Raw genomic sequence first — 11,619 nt, forward strand, 5'->3', positions numbered from 1 at the left:
AGGTTCAACAATTTTAGCATGCAGAAACTATTTTCAACATCCCATTTTAAATACAACGTATTATTTTATTATTAAATCACATTTCACACTTAATAATAATAAAAAAATTAAAAAAATCCTAAACATGGACAGATAATAAGAAATAGGTTTAGAAAATATACTCGGAGAATACATTGATAATATTTCTTCATTTATAATTGCATCACTCTACTTAATACTTATGCTTGCTTTACCAAACCTTCACAATATCATTAATGTCAAAGCGTGACCGTAACAATTTTTTTTCTGATGTTTAATGCAGACAGATAGCGAAATCACGTATCAGTACCCATCGGCCATCATCAATTTATCAAACATTGTTTTAAAGAGCGTGATATTGGTTGGTAACTCTTGTGTCATGTATTTCAAAATGGGGATATTGCAATTTCAAGTTGCAACGAAGACCGATTGATATATTAAAGGCAAGTTCACTTTTAGCCTTGAATATTCTGATTATTTGCGCCGATATTCTAAGTCCCTCTAAGAAGCTTAGTGACACAAATTTGAGCTCATGCTATTGGAGGCAAAGCTATGTTGCATTGAACCAAGAAAGTTAAATAATATACTTACATAAAGGACAAGTAAACATGCTACGGAGGTAATATAATCATTGTCACATGGTGTTGTCTGCAGTGCCCCCATCTATGAATTACCCTTACCCTTTCGTTTCCTAGCTCTACTTCTCAAAGCAGACACACGGGCCCTGTTCTCAGTCTCCTGAATCGAAAAAACCACCTCAATTCCCCAAAGGAGACATATGAGAACCAACAACAACAACGTCATGAATCATAACTCACCCTTGTTACAATCATATGTTTCAGGCCATTAACTAGCTCAAACAAATACTCATAAGCAGTCTAGTGTGGCTCCTGCAAAAAGAACCATATGGACAAATATGTTGATTAATCATAAATGACACTCATTACCTGTATGTTTGGAGGCAGAGGCAATCCTTCCGCCAATGGTGCCCTTGGAACCTCCACAACTTGAGTACCACCTGAACCATCACGAAGTTCTACATTCCAACATGGGGCATTATATATGCCTAATGCCCCAAAGTCAAACTCAGGTCTCATCCCATCTGGATAAAATCTTTGAGGGGCAGAAAGGGTAGAGATTGAGGCCTGTGTGTGCATACCAACAGAAGTAAGCTGATTTCAGTGTTTCCATCTTTAGCAAGAAATACAACACAATGATTATGCGAAAAATGCTCTGGCTCTGGGAATCTCAAGTCTTAACACATTATAATTGCAGCTCTAAGTGGTAAAACATGGTCAAGGGCTGCACATATGTTATATCATAGGCATGGTCAAGGGCTTTTGAATTTTACTTCCTGTATCATATGTGTTTTATTTGGTTTTGACTCATTTTTCGTCATGTTACGAGTGACAAAAACTGTCAAATTTATTTGCATTCTGTCGTCAGATTGCTACCAATCCAATGACACAAGAGCTTTTTAATCCAAGCTGATAAGGACGCAAACACAAAAAATTAACATTCAAATTCAATCTCACCCTTCAAACATATCAAACTACTTTAGAAATTATAGGTCCAAAAGATAAGGCAAGCATTCTAACTCATACATGTGGGAAGAATCCATTTTATCCAATACCACATATAAAAAAATACAATGCCCTAGCAATAGTACCACTTCAAATGTCAACAAACGAGTGAGACTAAATTTCTGTTGCTAACACAATTGAAATTTTAAATGTAAAGCTTGACAATAACAGCCTAATGGTTTATATGATATAAAATACATGCATCACAACATTGTCTACTATTAGAATTTCCATTGCCTTACATGCAATTATACTCATTCATCCTATAGTTATCACATGAAAAGGAAAGCTGAAGAGCACTTCTTGGAAGAGCAATTTGCTAACATATACTTTGAGATGAGTCTAGTTTATTCGATTCCATATTATTGGCATCAAAATCAACGTAAGGGTCCACCTGGAAAGCAAGCAATACAAAATTCAGACACTTGATAAAAGACAAATAAAAATCACTTCAATAACTTATTGATTTATAATCAGCATGTAAATGCATATTCTTCTAAGCAACAAAACTTTTTACAAAGACAATTCTCACATATATAAAATTATTTTACTATATAAATTCTCATTATATCCACAATTTTCCAAATTAATTACTTGATTTTATTTTTCAAATCTTCAAATTCAATACACAAGTACACAACTCATTTTCTTCCAACTGAAAGTTAATGCCAGCTTGAATTTGATTCTGTAAAAGGAACAGAAAACAAGTCATTCAGATGTTGTACGTTAACTAGATAAAAGAAAAGATTACCATTGGTCTTTCTGCCGCCTTGAATGAGTGAAAGGAAAGACTGGCAAAATCAGGCGACTTCAATACTGCATATGCCCCCTTATTGTTATATCTCCTTTTACCAAACTGCAACGGAAAAATAAAAGACCTTTAAGGAGATATACTATTTCAGATGCTGCAGATCTCAAAGTTATACTTCTTTGTAATAACCTCAATTTATCGCTCAAACACAAGTGTTGCAACTGTTTTCTTTGTAGGGATATGTCTATATAACAATTCCCATGCGCAGAGTTACTAGTGAAATCAGAAATGTATATCACATGTAGATTATGAATGAATTTTCCATCATTTCAAGGACAAGTTATTTGAAAAAAATCATTCCAACATACTAGATTCCTAAAGTCTAAATATTAGATGCTACTTGCAGGGAAAATTGTAACCATCTTAGTTGGCAATGGCATAAACTGGATGCCATTAATTAGCAATGGCCACAGGTAAGATACTATAATGACTAACTCCTTTTTCACATTTTAAAAAAATACCTGTCCACAAACCCATAACTGCAGGTAGCAACTTTAGTGTCTATCCCTCCCCATCGTAGGAATTCTGCAACCCAATAGCACTATGAAGCCACTTTAGCGCTTATTTAACAACAGAGACGAGCTCCAACTCATTTAGCAGGTAAGTTCCCTCCCCATCGTAGATATTTTCTGTGGAGATTCACTGGATCTTAATCCAATTGTCATTGTTACCAATAATGCATATATGCTAGCATATATGGCTATGACTATGCGTATGTCTTTCATGCTTCAAAAAATCATTCAGTGAAGCAAAGAATTATGACATTGTCAGGGGAAATGCTACAGGTGTAATAAATGCAAAACAATTGAATAAATGAATATTAATAATAAAAAATGCTACATGGATGCAGATTTGAACCTGTGGATAGTCTGGTGCACTAAAAAGTGTATATAGTTTTCCCGATTCTCCATCATGATCTATGCTGTATCCACTCAGCATATCCCCAAATTCATCTCTACCAGCCCTTGCATCTGGTCCTTCCTGTGATCTGATAATCAGCTATGCAGAAAGAATAATATTTACTAAGAGTAAGAACATTATTTAGTAATTTGTCAACTAACATTTATTAACTTACACTGGTTCTTTTATACACATCTAAACATGCAATCCATCTTGTACAATTAATGACAGGCATTATTGATGACAATTTGTGATAATAGTTCCAAACATCTGACAACAACCTCAAGCATGGGATTTTAGTGATTGCATTCTTTATAATTAGAGTGAAACAAATCAAGAATATAAACAGGAGGATTATTCCAAAGTAAAGGGGTAAAAAATGAAATAGAAAATAGGGAACTACCACACCAAGTGTGTACAAATTCAAAAACGTGAATAATTCATTTTACTTGCTGGAAAGAATAATTATAATGTTTATATTTTCAGTTAACAATAAATTTCCTGATCCTAGGAATATAAAAAGATTTTTTTTTTTTAAAAAAAAAAAGGAATCAGACTACGCTTAAACAAAGTAAGCAAAAAAGGGCAATATGGTCAGAGAGACATCCAGGTTTGAAGCTTTTCATGTTGGGGTGAGGTCAATTGAGATCAATGGTTTTGGGTCAGCAAAAGCTCAAGTTTCCCCCTAAAAAGTCAGGTGCCGTAAAGGCAACTAGTGAGATAAACCACTAGTGCAAGTGAAAGAAGTTATCATGGACCAGCATCAAAGGCATCTAACATCATGCCCTATACATAAAGATGAGCAAGAGAGACAGTTGAATCCTGTGAAGATAGAAGTGCATACTTCTGAGGAGACTGGAAGCCTATAAATAATAGAAATGGCAAATTGAAACCTCTATAGATCAATTCCTAATTTCATAATATTATCTTCCTGATAAAAACACTCTATGGGTGTTTTTCAGCTATCCTTTTCCCTCAACCTCTAGTCTGACACTCTCACCATGATAAACAAGGAGGAACCCAATAAAATAATGGAATAGACCTGATTCATTCTCCAAAACAATAGGAAGACAGCCTATTAAATTCTTTGACAAGAGGATACTGAAAAGTTAAAATATCATGGCTACAGTATGCTAAAAAAATACTGATTGTGTTTGTGTTTGTGTGACATCAAATATAACTTATGTAATTAGAAAATCAGCAAATCTTAATCAAATTACTTCATTCAATAAATAAAAGATAGTATTACTTCATTCAATAAAAAAAATAGTATTACTTCATACAATAAAATAAATAGTCAAATTAAAATTTTGAATGTCATTACCTTTAAATTGTGCTGCTTTAAGAATGCCTCAGTGCAATCAAGACCCCACCGTAAACCTAACTCTTCACCTGTATTATCCCTCAGACCATCCCTATTAGACGGTCTAGACCAGAGAATATCACTCAATAATATGTTAGGACCTTCATAAGGGAAATCTACAAAAGATCTTTTAACTTCGGATAATTCAGCTTAAGAGCCAAGATCCACCCTGTGTGCTTTATTCCGTTTGGGTTTCTGTGAAGGGGCTGCATGTACACTACGGAAAAGTCCTCCGTGTAGTATAAACACAGTCAACAATAACTGAAGCTAATGGAAGCTCCTTGAAACACACTAGGAATTCATTGTAGACATCTTCACCTTGATCACCATATTTGGCCCACACTTCCTTCTTAAAACCATATCTTGCTGTGCAATATCTTGATTCATGATTTCCACGAAGTAGATATACTCTGTGAGCCATCAAGACCTGAATATGCAATAGCAAACTTTACATGCTAATAAATATTCAGTGTCATATATGTAATAAAGATGTAAGTATTCTATTTGGTCACCATAACAGTTATTACAACATACAAATCTTTCTAAACACCATAACAGTTATTACAACATACAAATCCTCCTGGTGAATATACACCAACAAGGTAACTACCACCAACAAAATCATGAAGGATCTCAACATTTATTAAGTTTTGCAGCCATCATCTTACCTTCCAAGCCAGCAAGACCAAAAATACTTCAATTCCCCACGCTCCCTTATGTACACAATTTCCATTAAAAACATAAATCTGGTTCTCAGAAGGAACTCCTTCATGCTTGAAAATAAACATTAAATCGTGAAACTGCCCATGTATATCGCCTAATACAATTACTCTTGAATCTTCTCCTTGACAATTAATCTCCACACAGTTTGGTTCTTTACATAAAATACTGCAAATTTGTCCACCAAAATTTGTCCAATTATCAAATGCTGCTAGTATCTGTCGAATGATTTTGACACGTATCATACTTTTGTAACTAAAATATCTTGTTGAGATTATTTTTACCACATTAAGGAACATCACCTACTAATCACTTAAGTGAAAAGTAATATGCATGGAGTAAAGTAAATCACATGCATTAGTACTCATCCACTTGCATAAAAATGTCTGCAATTGCTTATCTGTTACTTCTTCTTGTAGTTATTATAAGATATTTTGGACATCAATCCCATACATTAATAAAAATAATTAATTCAATTGACTTTCTTGATCTTTTTTTAAATTTAGTAAGAACATTTTCAATAAAAATTCTTATATGAATTGTTTAATTTTAAGTAATTTTTTTAAAACTAGAACATATGACATGAAATTACTAATATAAGCATTACTGTTTATATAAATAATTGTTGCTTAAAACATTTACACCATAAATAAAATATGTTTTGAAGTATTTTAGGACTGCAAAATTAAGTTAAGTACTTATTTTAATAACCTTAGGAATGGAGTGAATTTTTGTGTAAAATTTTTAATTTATGTAAAATTGTAAGACTCACAAAAATAAAATAAATAACTCATCTATATAACTATGCATTATAGATGTTCTAATGTATTAATTATACTCTTGTTAATAATAATTAATATGTTATGTGTAATATAAAAACATTAAATTCTAAGAGTATTAAGCATCATTATCAATAAAATAACACTAACTACTTAAAATATTTAATAAAGATAACTAATAAAAAATATTAAATACTTTATAAAATGTCTTACGAAAAATATCATCAATTTTTTCTAAACTATGTCTTACAATAATAACAAAAGGGAGGGAGTAATATATACCCGCCCCCAAAGGAAAAATACCTAAAATATGTTATAACATGAACATAAACTAGCTATTAGGTTTATTTATAGTTTTATTTATATGTAGCTCTGAAGCACGGATATTCTATTTTGTGCAACATAATAGTATCAGATACGTATTCAATACGGATATACCCTGGATACATATCCTGCACGTATCCAATTCCAAACCAATTTAAAAAGGAAAAAAAAAGTTTTGATACAATATGAACACAACATGGGAATGACATGATAGTCAAATTTAAAATAAAATAAACAAGTAACAGCAAAAAAAAGATAGAACCAGATTTTTTATATATTTGATAAGATTAACATATAATCTTTCCTTAAAAAATTCTATTAAAAAAATCCTTCCTTAAAAAAAGGAAAAGATTGAGATAACAAACCCCATCAAGTGGTAATTTATTTATATAAATCAACAGAGAGTAGGAGAGAAAGAAAGAAGAAAATTCATATTTATTGAAATTCTAAAGATATTACATCTTCTTTAATTGGGTACGTGCTTAATAACTTTTTTTAATATTGTTTTTCTTTACATTCTTTTTCTTCTTATTTACATATGATGGTTAAGGAGGGGATGAAATTGATATTGTTCCTATTTCTAGCTAGACAATAAGAAGTTATTTATAATTTTTATTTATTGTTAGTAATATTATTCCAGTATTTTGAATTTTTGGATCATAGTTATTTGTAATTTCTATCTTATGTTTATTAATGTTTAATAAATATATTATTGGTTTTAAATTTTTAATACGTATTCTAAACATATCGTATCCTACATTTTTAAAAAATAATGTATAGTCATATCGTATCCGTATCATATTCAATTGTCGAAGCTCAACAGGCACAGTAGCATAAATGACCATTGTTGAGGTGCCTCCAGCTAAATTAACCTTCCCCTGTCTTACACTGTTGGCTCCCAACTGGCTCAATGCATCCTTCTGGGAACAAAATACCACGATTACCAGCCTCCACCACCATTTCTTACACAAATTCCAAAGAATCAATAGGTTAATCACTTCTATATTTACTACCACACATTCAACTATTTTGGACAATATAGCCTTCAAGAAAATCAACACATTAAAATGAAAACTTTTTAATGCTTCTATCATCTTTCATTAGTTATTAGTATACTTACGAAGTGCATAAAGTATTATTTTTTCATGCTATTGAATATACTTTGTTTTTTTATTTGTAAATTTTACGAATCAATAGAAAAATATGTTACATAAGATTACTCTATTAAAAATAGACGTACGAGAAGCTAAGACAACAACAAAGAAGAAGCACAGCCCAACAAGTGATTTCCTCTCCATCGTTGATCCTGTTGTTTTTTGTCTCCTCAAAATGTTTAAGGGATGCTCATTAGAGAAAGGAGCATAAACCGCTCCAACTAAAAACCTCCATAGAAAACTACGTTAGAGGAATCGGCTAAAAAAGAAAATGATAGAAACCAAGAGGGAAACTCAAAAATGCGATCCTCAAATTCTAATAAAAAAATTTAAAAACTAATAATTAACACTTTAATTAGTTGGGAAATTTAAAATGAAGAAAATTTATAAAAGAGCGAGACATTATTTAAGGTTATCAATGTATTCTTTCTGAAATTTTTAACAATCATTTTTTATGTTTTTATTTTTTAATTAATATTCAGAATGCATTCGTTAAGACGTAACAGGATTAGAAGTTTTTTTTTTTGACAGAACAGGACTAGAAGTTAATAATGTGCCAAGATGTGATTATTGCATATACTTTTTTTTAATATAACTTCTGCCGGTTTTTATTTAAATTTTTAATTTAGCTGCTTCAATTAAATATTTATTATGGCACCGTCCTCGCAAATTTTCTCTAGTTAAGCTCTTATGTATTTATTCTTTATTATCTTAACGCCCTTAAGATGACTTATGAGTATATAATTAAAATTAATACAAAATATCTTTTGGATAGGATGAGTCGTAAATAATATAGAGTGATGACTTATGAGTATATAAAATTAATACAAAATATCTTTTTGATAGAATGAGTCGTAAATAATATAGAGTTTTTTTTTTTTTTTTACTGAAGTAAATAATATAGAGAGTAAGACAAATAGAATAAGTGAAATCGTCGATACAAACACCGATAGAACGTTGTTACCTTAGTATAATAAAACTTGATCGACTACAGAAGGTATTTTTAAGTTTTGACCTTTGGAAGATTGGAAGAGCTGAAAATCGAGTTAAAAATCCTCTTCATGATGCAAAACTGTGTTTTTTTTATGTAACTAGATTAGTGACACGGATATAGTTTATAATTTATAAATTTTATAGATCATAACTTTTTAATGTATTTATCTATTATATTTTAATTAATAAAAAATATAATATATATATATATAGACATATAATAGTTAACGATATTAACAATTAATAAAATATTAAATGATATAAAAATCACACCAAAATTTTATATGATGTATGCTATATTGTACGTGACAGTTTGTTAAATGATATAAAAATCACACCAAAATATTATTTTTTATGTATCACTGGGAAAGAGTTATTAATTTTGTTTGAATTATGAAAAATTATAAATTTAAAAAATATTTAATATTTTTTTAATTTTATTTTATATATATTTTGATTTTGAATAATTTACATATTTTTATTTTTATTTTTATTTTACCAATTTATAATTAAATTTCATAAATTAATATATAAGTTATTTATATAAATTAATAAAATCAAGCAATTTATGTTAACTATGAAAAATTATTTATTAAATAAATTTTTTAATACCAATTATATAAATCAAGCAAATTACATAAATTAATATATAAAATATTTATATACATAAATTTATGTAATTTATCAAAATTATGTAAATTTATTATTATAAGAAAAATACAAATTTTTATTTTACACATTAAAAGTAATAAATTTTTATTTTTATTTTTTTAGATTATTTAAATATTATTTTAAACTTATGCACGTAAAGTATTTTTTTTAAAATAATCTATATGTTAGCTTATGTATTTTTTTTAAATTATAATAAAATAAGAAAAATAAATTATATATAATAATTTATTAATTTATATTAAAATAAATTTTTTTATAAAAATAAACACATGTAAAATTAAACATTTAAATATATTTAAATATTATTTTTTTATTTATAAATTTTTATAATTAAAAAGAATTAATAACTTTTCACCAATAATATATGTAAAATAATTTTTATAAAATTAATTAAAAAAAACTAATATTTTAATAATTTATTATTTTGTTATTAAATTAAAATTCATGAGTTTCATTATGAATAAAATCATTTTATTTAGTTCATTGTAACATAAATATCAAATATATATATATATATATATATATATATATATATATATATATATATATATATATATATATATATATTATATATATATATATATATATATATTAATATGTTATATTTAAATCAATTTTTTGACTATGGATTATTAACCGGCAAAAACATCAAAATTAGTACTTGTAAAAATGAGAGGAATTAAAATTAAATTTAGGCTAATTATTTTTTAGTTTGACTAACAAGGGACTTGAGGCTTTCTTAACTACCGATACATTGATGCATCAATGTAGAAATTTGTAGTAGCCCTACCTACTTTTATACAAAGCCAAACGCTTCTGTCCACGTGGCAGATGGTGGTCCCACTAATAGAAGCCCCAAAATCCTAGACTTGGTCTTCTCTGGCAAATTGATTTAAATGAGTCACTTTTATAAACTAATTATTAAATAGGGTTTTTTCTTAAACGATTTACACACGAAGTCTAATTTTACATACATTCCGTTACTGGTATTAGGAATGCAGGGAAGTTCCTCAAATAAATAATTTCTAAATGCATTCTAACAAAAAATTATAACTTCAAATAAATAATTTATAAATATATTGTAACAAATAAATTATTACCTTAGATAAATAATTTCTAAATGAACTTTAAAACTCAAAGAATTGAAGGCTTTTTAACATATAAATTTTGAAGGTACCATCAAGGTTTTGCTATTTAAAAGGCAACTCATGCATTCAAATAAATAATTTCTAAATGCATTCTAACAAAAAATTATAACTTCAAATAAATAATTTATAAATGTATTATAACAAATAAATTATTACCTCAAATAAATAATTTCTAAATGAACTTTGAAATGTAAAGAATTGAAGAACTAAAGCTTTTTAACGTATGAAGGCACCACCAAGTTTTGCTATTTAAAGGCAATGCACATGGGTTTAGCTAGTCAGGCTAGTGATACTCTCTGCAGGCTGCTCCCTAAAAACTGTTTTGTCAAAGTTGTTGGCTAAATCCTATCTTTATGTGTTTCGTCAATGTCAATAACGAAACACCTTCCATGTCAACAACATGTCGTCAATGTCAATAGTGGGACTTTCATATACCACCAATGCTAATAGCAAGATGCATGTAAATAGACCCCTCCCTAAATAATTTAGGAAGAAATCCTATTTAGTAATTAGTTTGTAAAAGTGATCATTTGCCCCAACTCTACTGTTAACCGCCAGATTGGAAAATGGGGTCCACGCTGCATTTTCTTAAATTCATACTAATGCCTAATATTTTAGTTTAATGTGAATGAAGAAAACGGATATATAATTTGATTAGGCCATTTGGCATTTCACTGAAAAGAAGAAATGAAACCCATATTCCAGGTCAAGAAACCGTGTTTTTCTTTTCTTTTTTTTAGTGGATGGTATTGATATAGAGTTATTTTTTTAAAAAAATAATAATAAATTATTGTGATATATGATAAATCGTGTATAAGATAATATCTTTCTTCTAATATCATTTACTCCTTATTTAAAGATTAATCAATATTTAAAATTTAAATCATTTAATTAAGAGAAACAAACAATATTATTATTTATTAAGCAACCGTGTTGGATACTCCTAAAAAAAAAGAAAAAGCTGGAATTATGAAAAAAATAATGGAAAATTGGTTCGGACTTGTGAGGAGGGAACGGAAAGGGACACAGTGAGGCCTTACTCTCTTTCCGGTTTTTCTCTCTCCAAACTTTTGTCTTTGTCTTCTCTCAGAAAAGACTGAGTACAGTAATATACTAATTTCTTTATTTATTTATTTTATCCTAAACTTGTTTTC

At 28.8% G+C, this 11,619-nt stretch overlaps 1 pseudogene; it reads right to left on the reverse strand.

Annotated features, from left to right (window-relative positions):
- Positions 1–569: 569 nt before the first annotated feature.
- Positions 570–5,640, reverse strand: LOC100800687 (serine/threonine-protein phosphatase 7-like; annotated as a pseudogene).
- Positions 5,641–11,619: the final 5,979 nt, after the last annotated feature.

Source organism: Glycine max, chromosome 15 (assembly GCF_000004515.6).
Source record: "Glycine max cultivar Williams 82 chromosome 15, Glycine_max_v4.0, whole genome shotgun sequence".
In the NCBI taxonomy this organism is placed as follows: domain Eukaryota; kingdom Viridiplantae; phylum Streptophyta; class Magnoliopsida; order Fabales; family Fabaceae; genus Glycine; species Glycine max.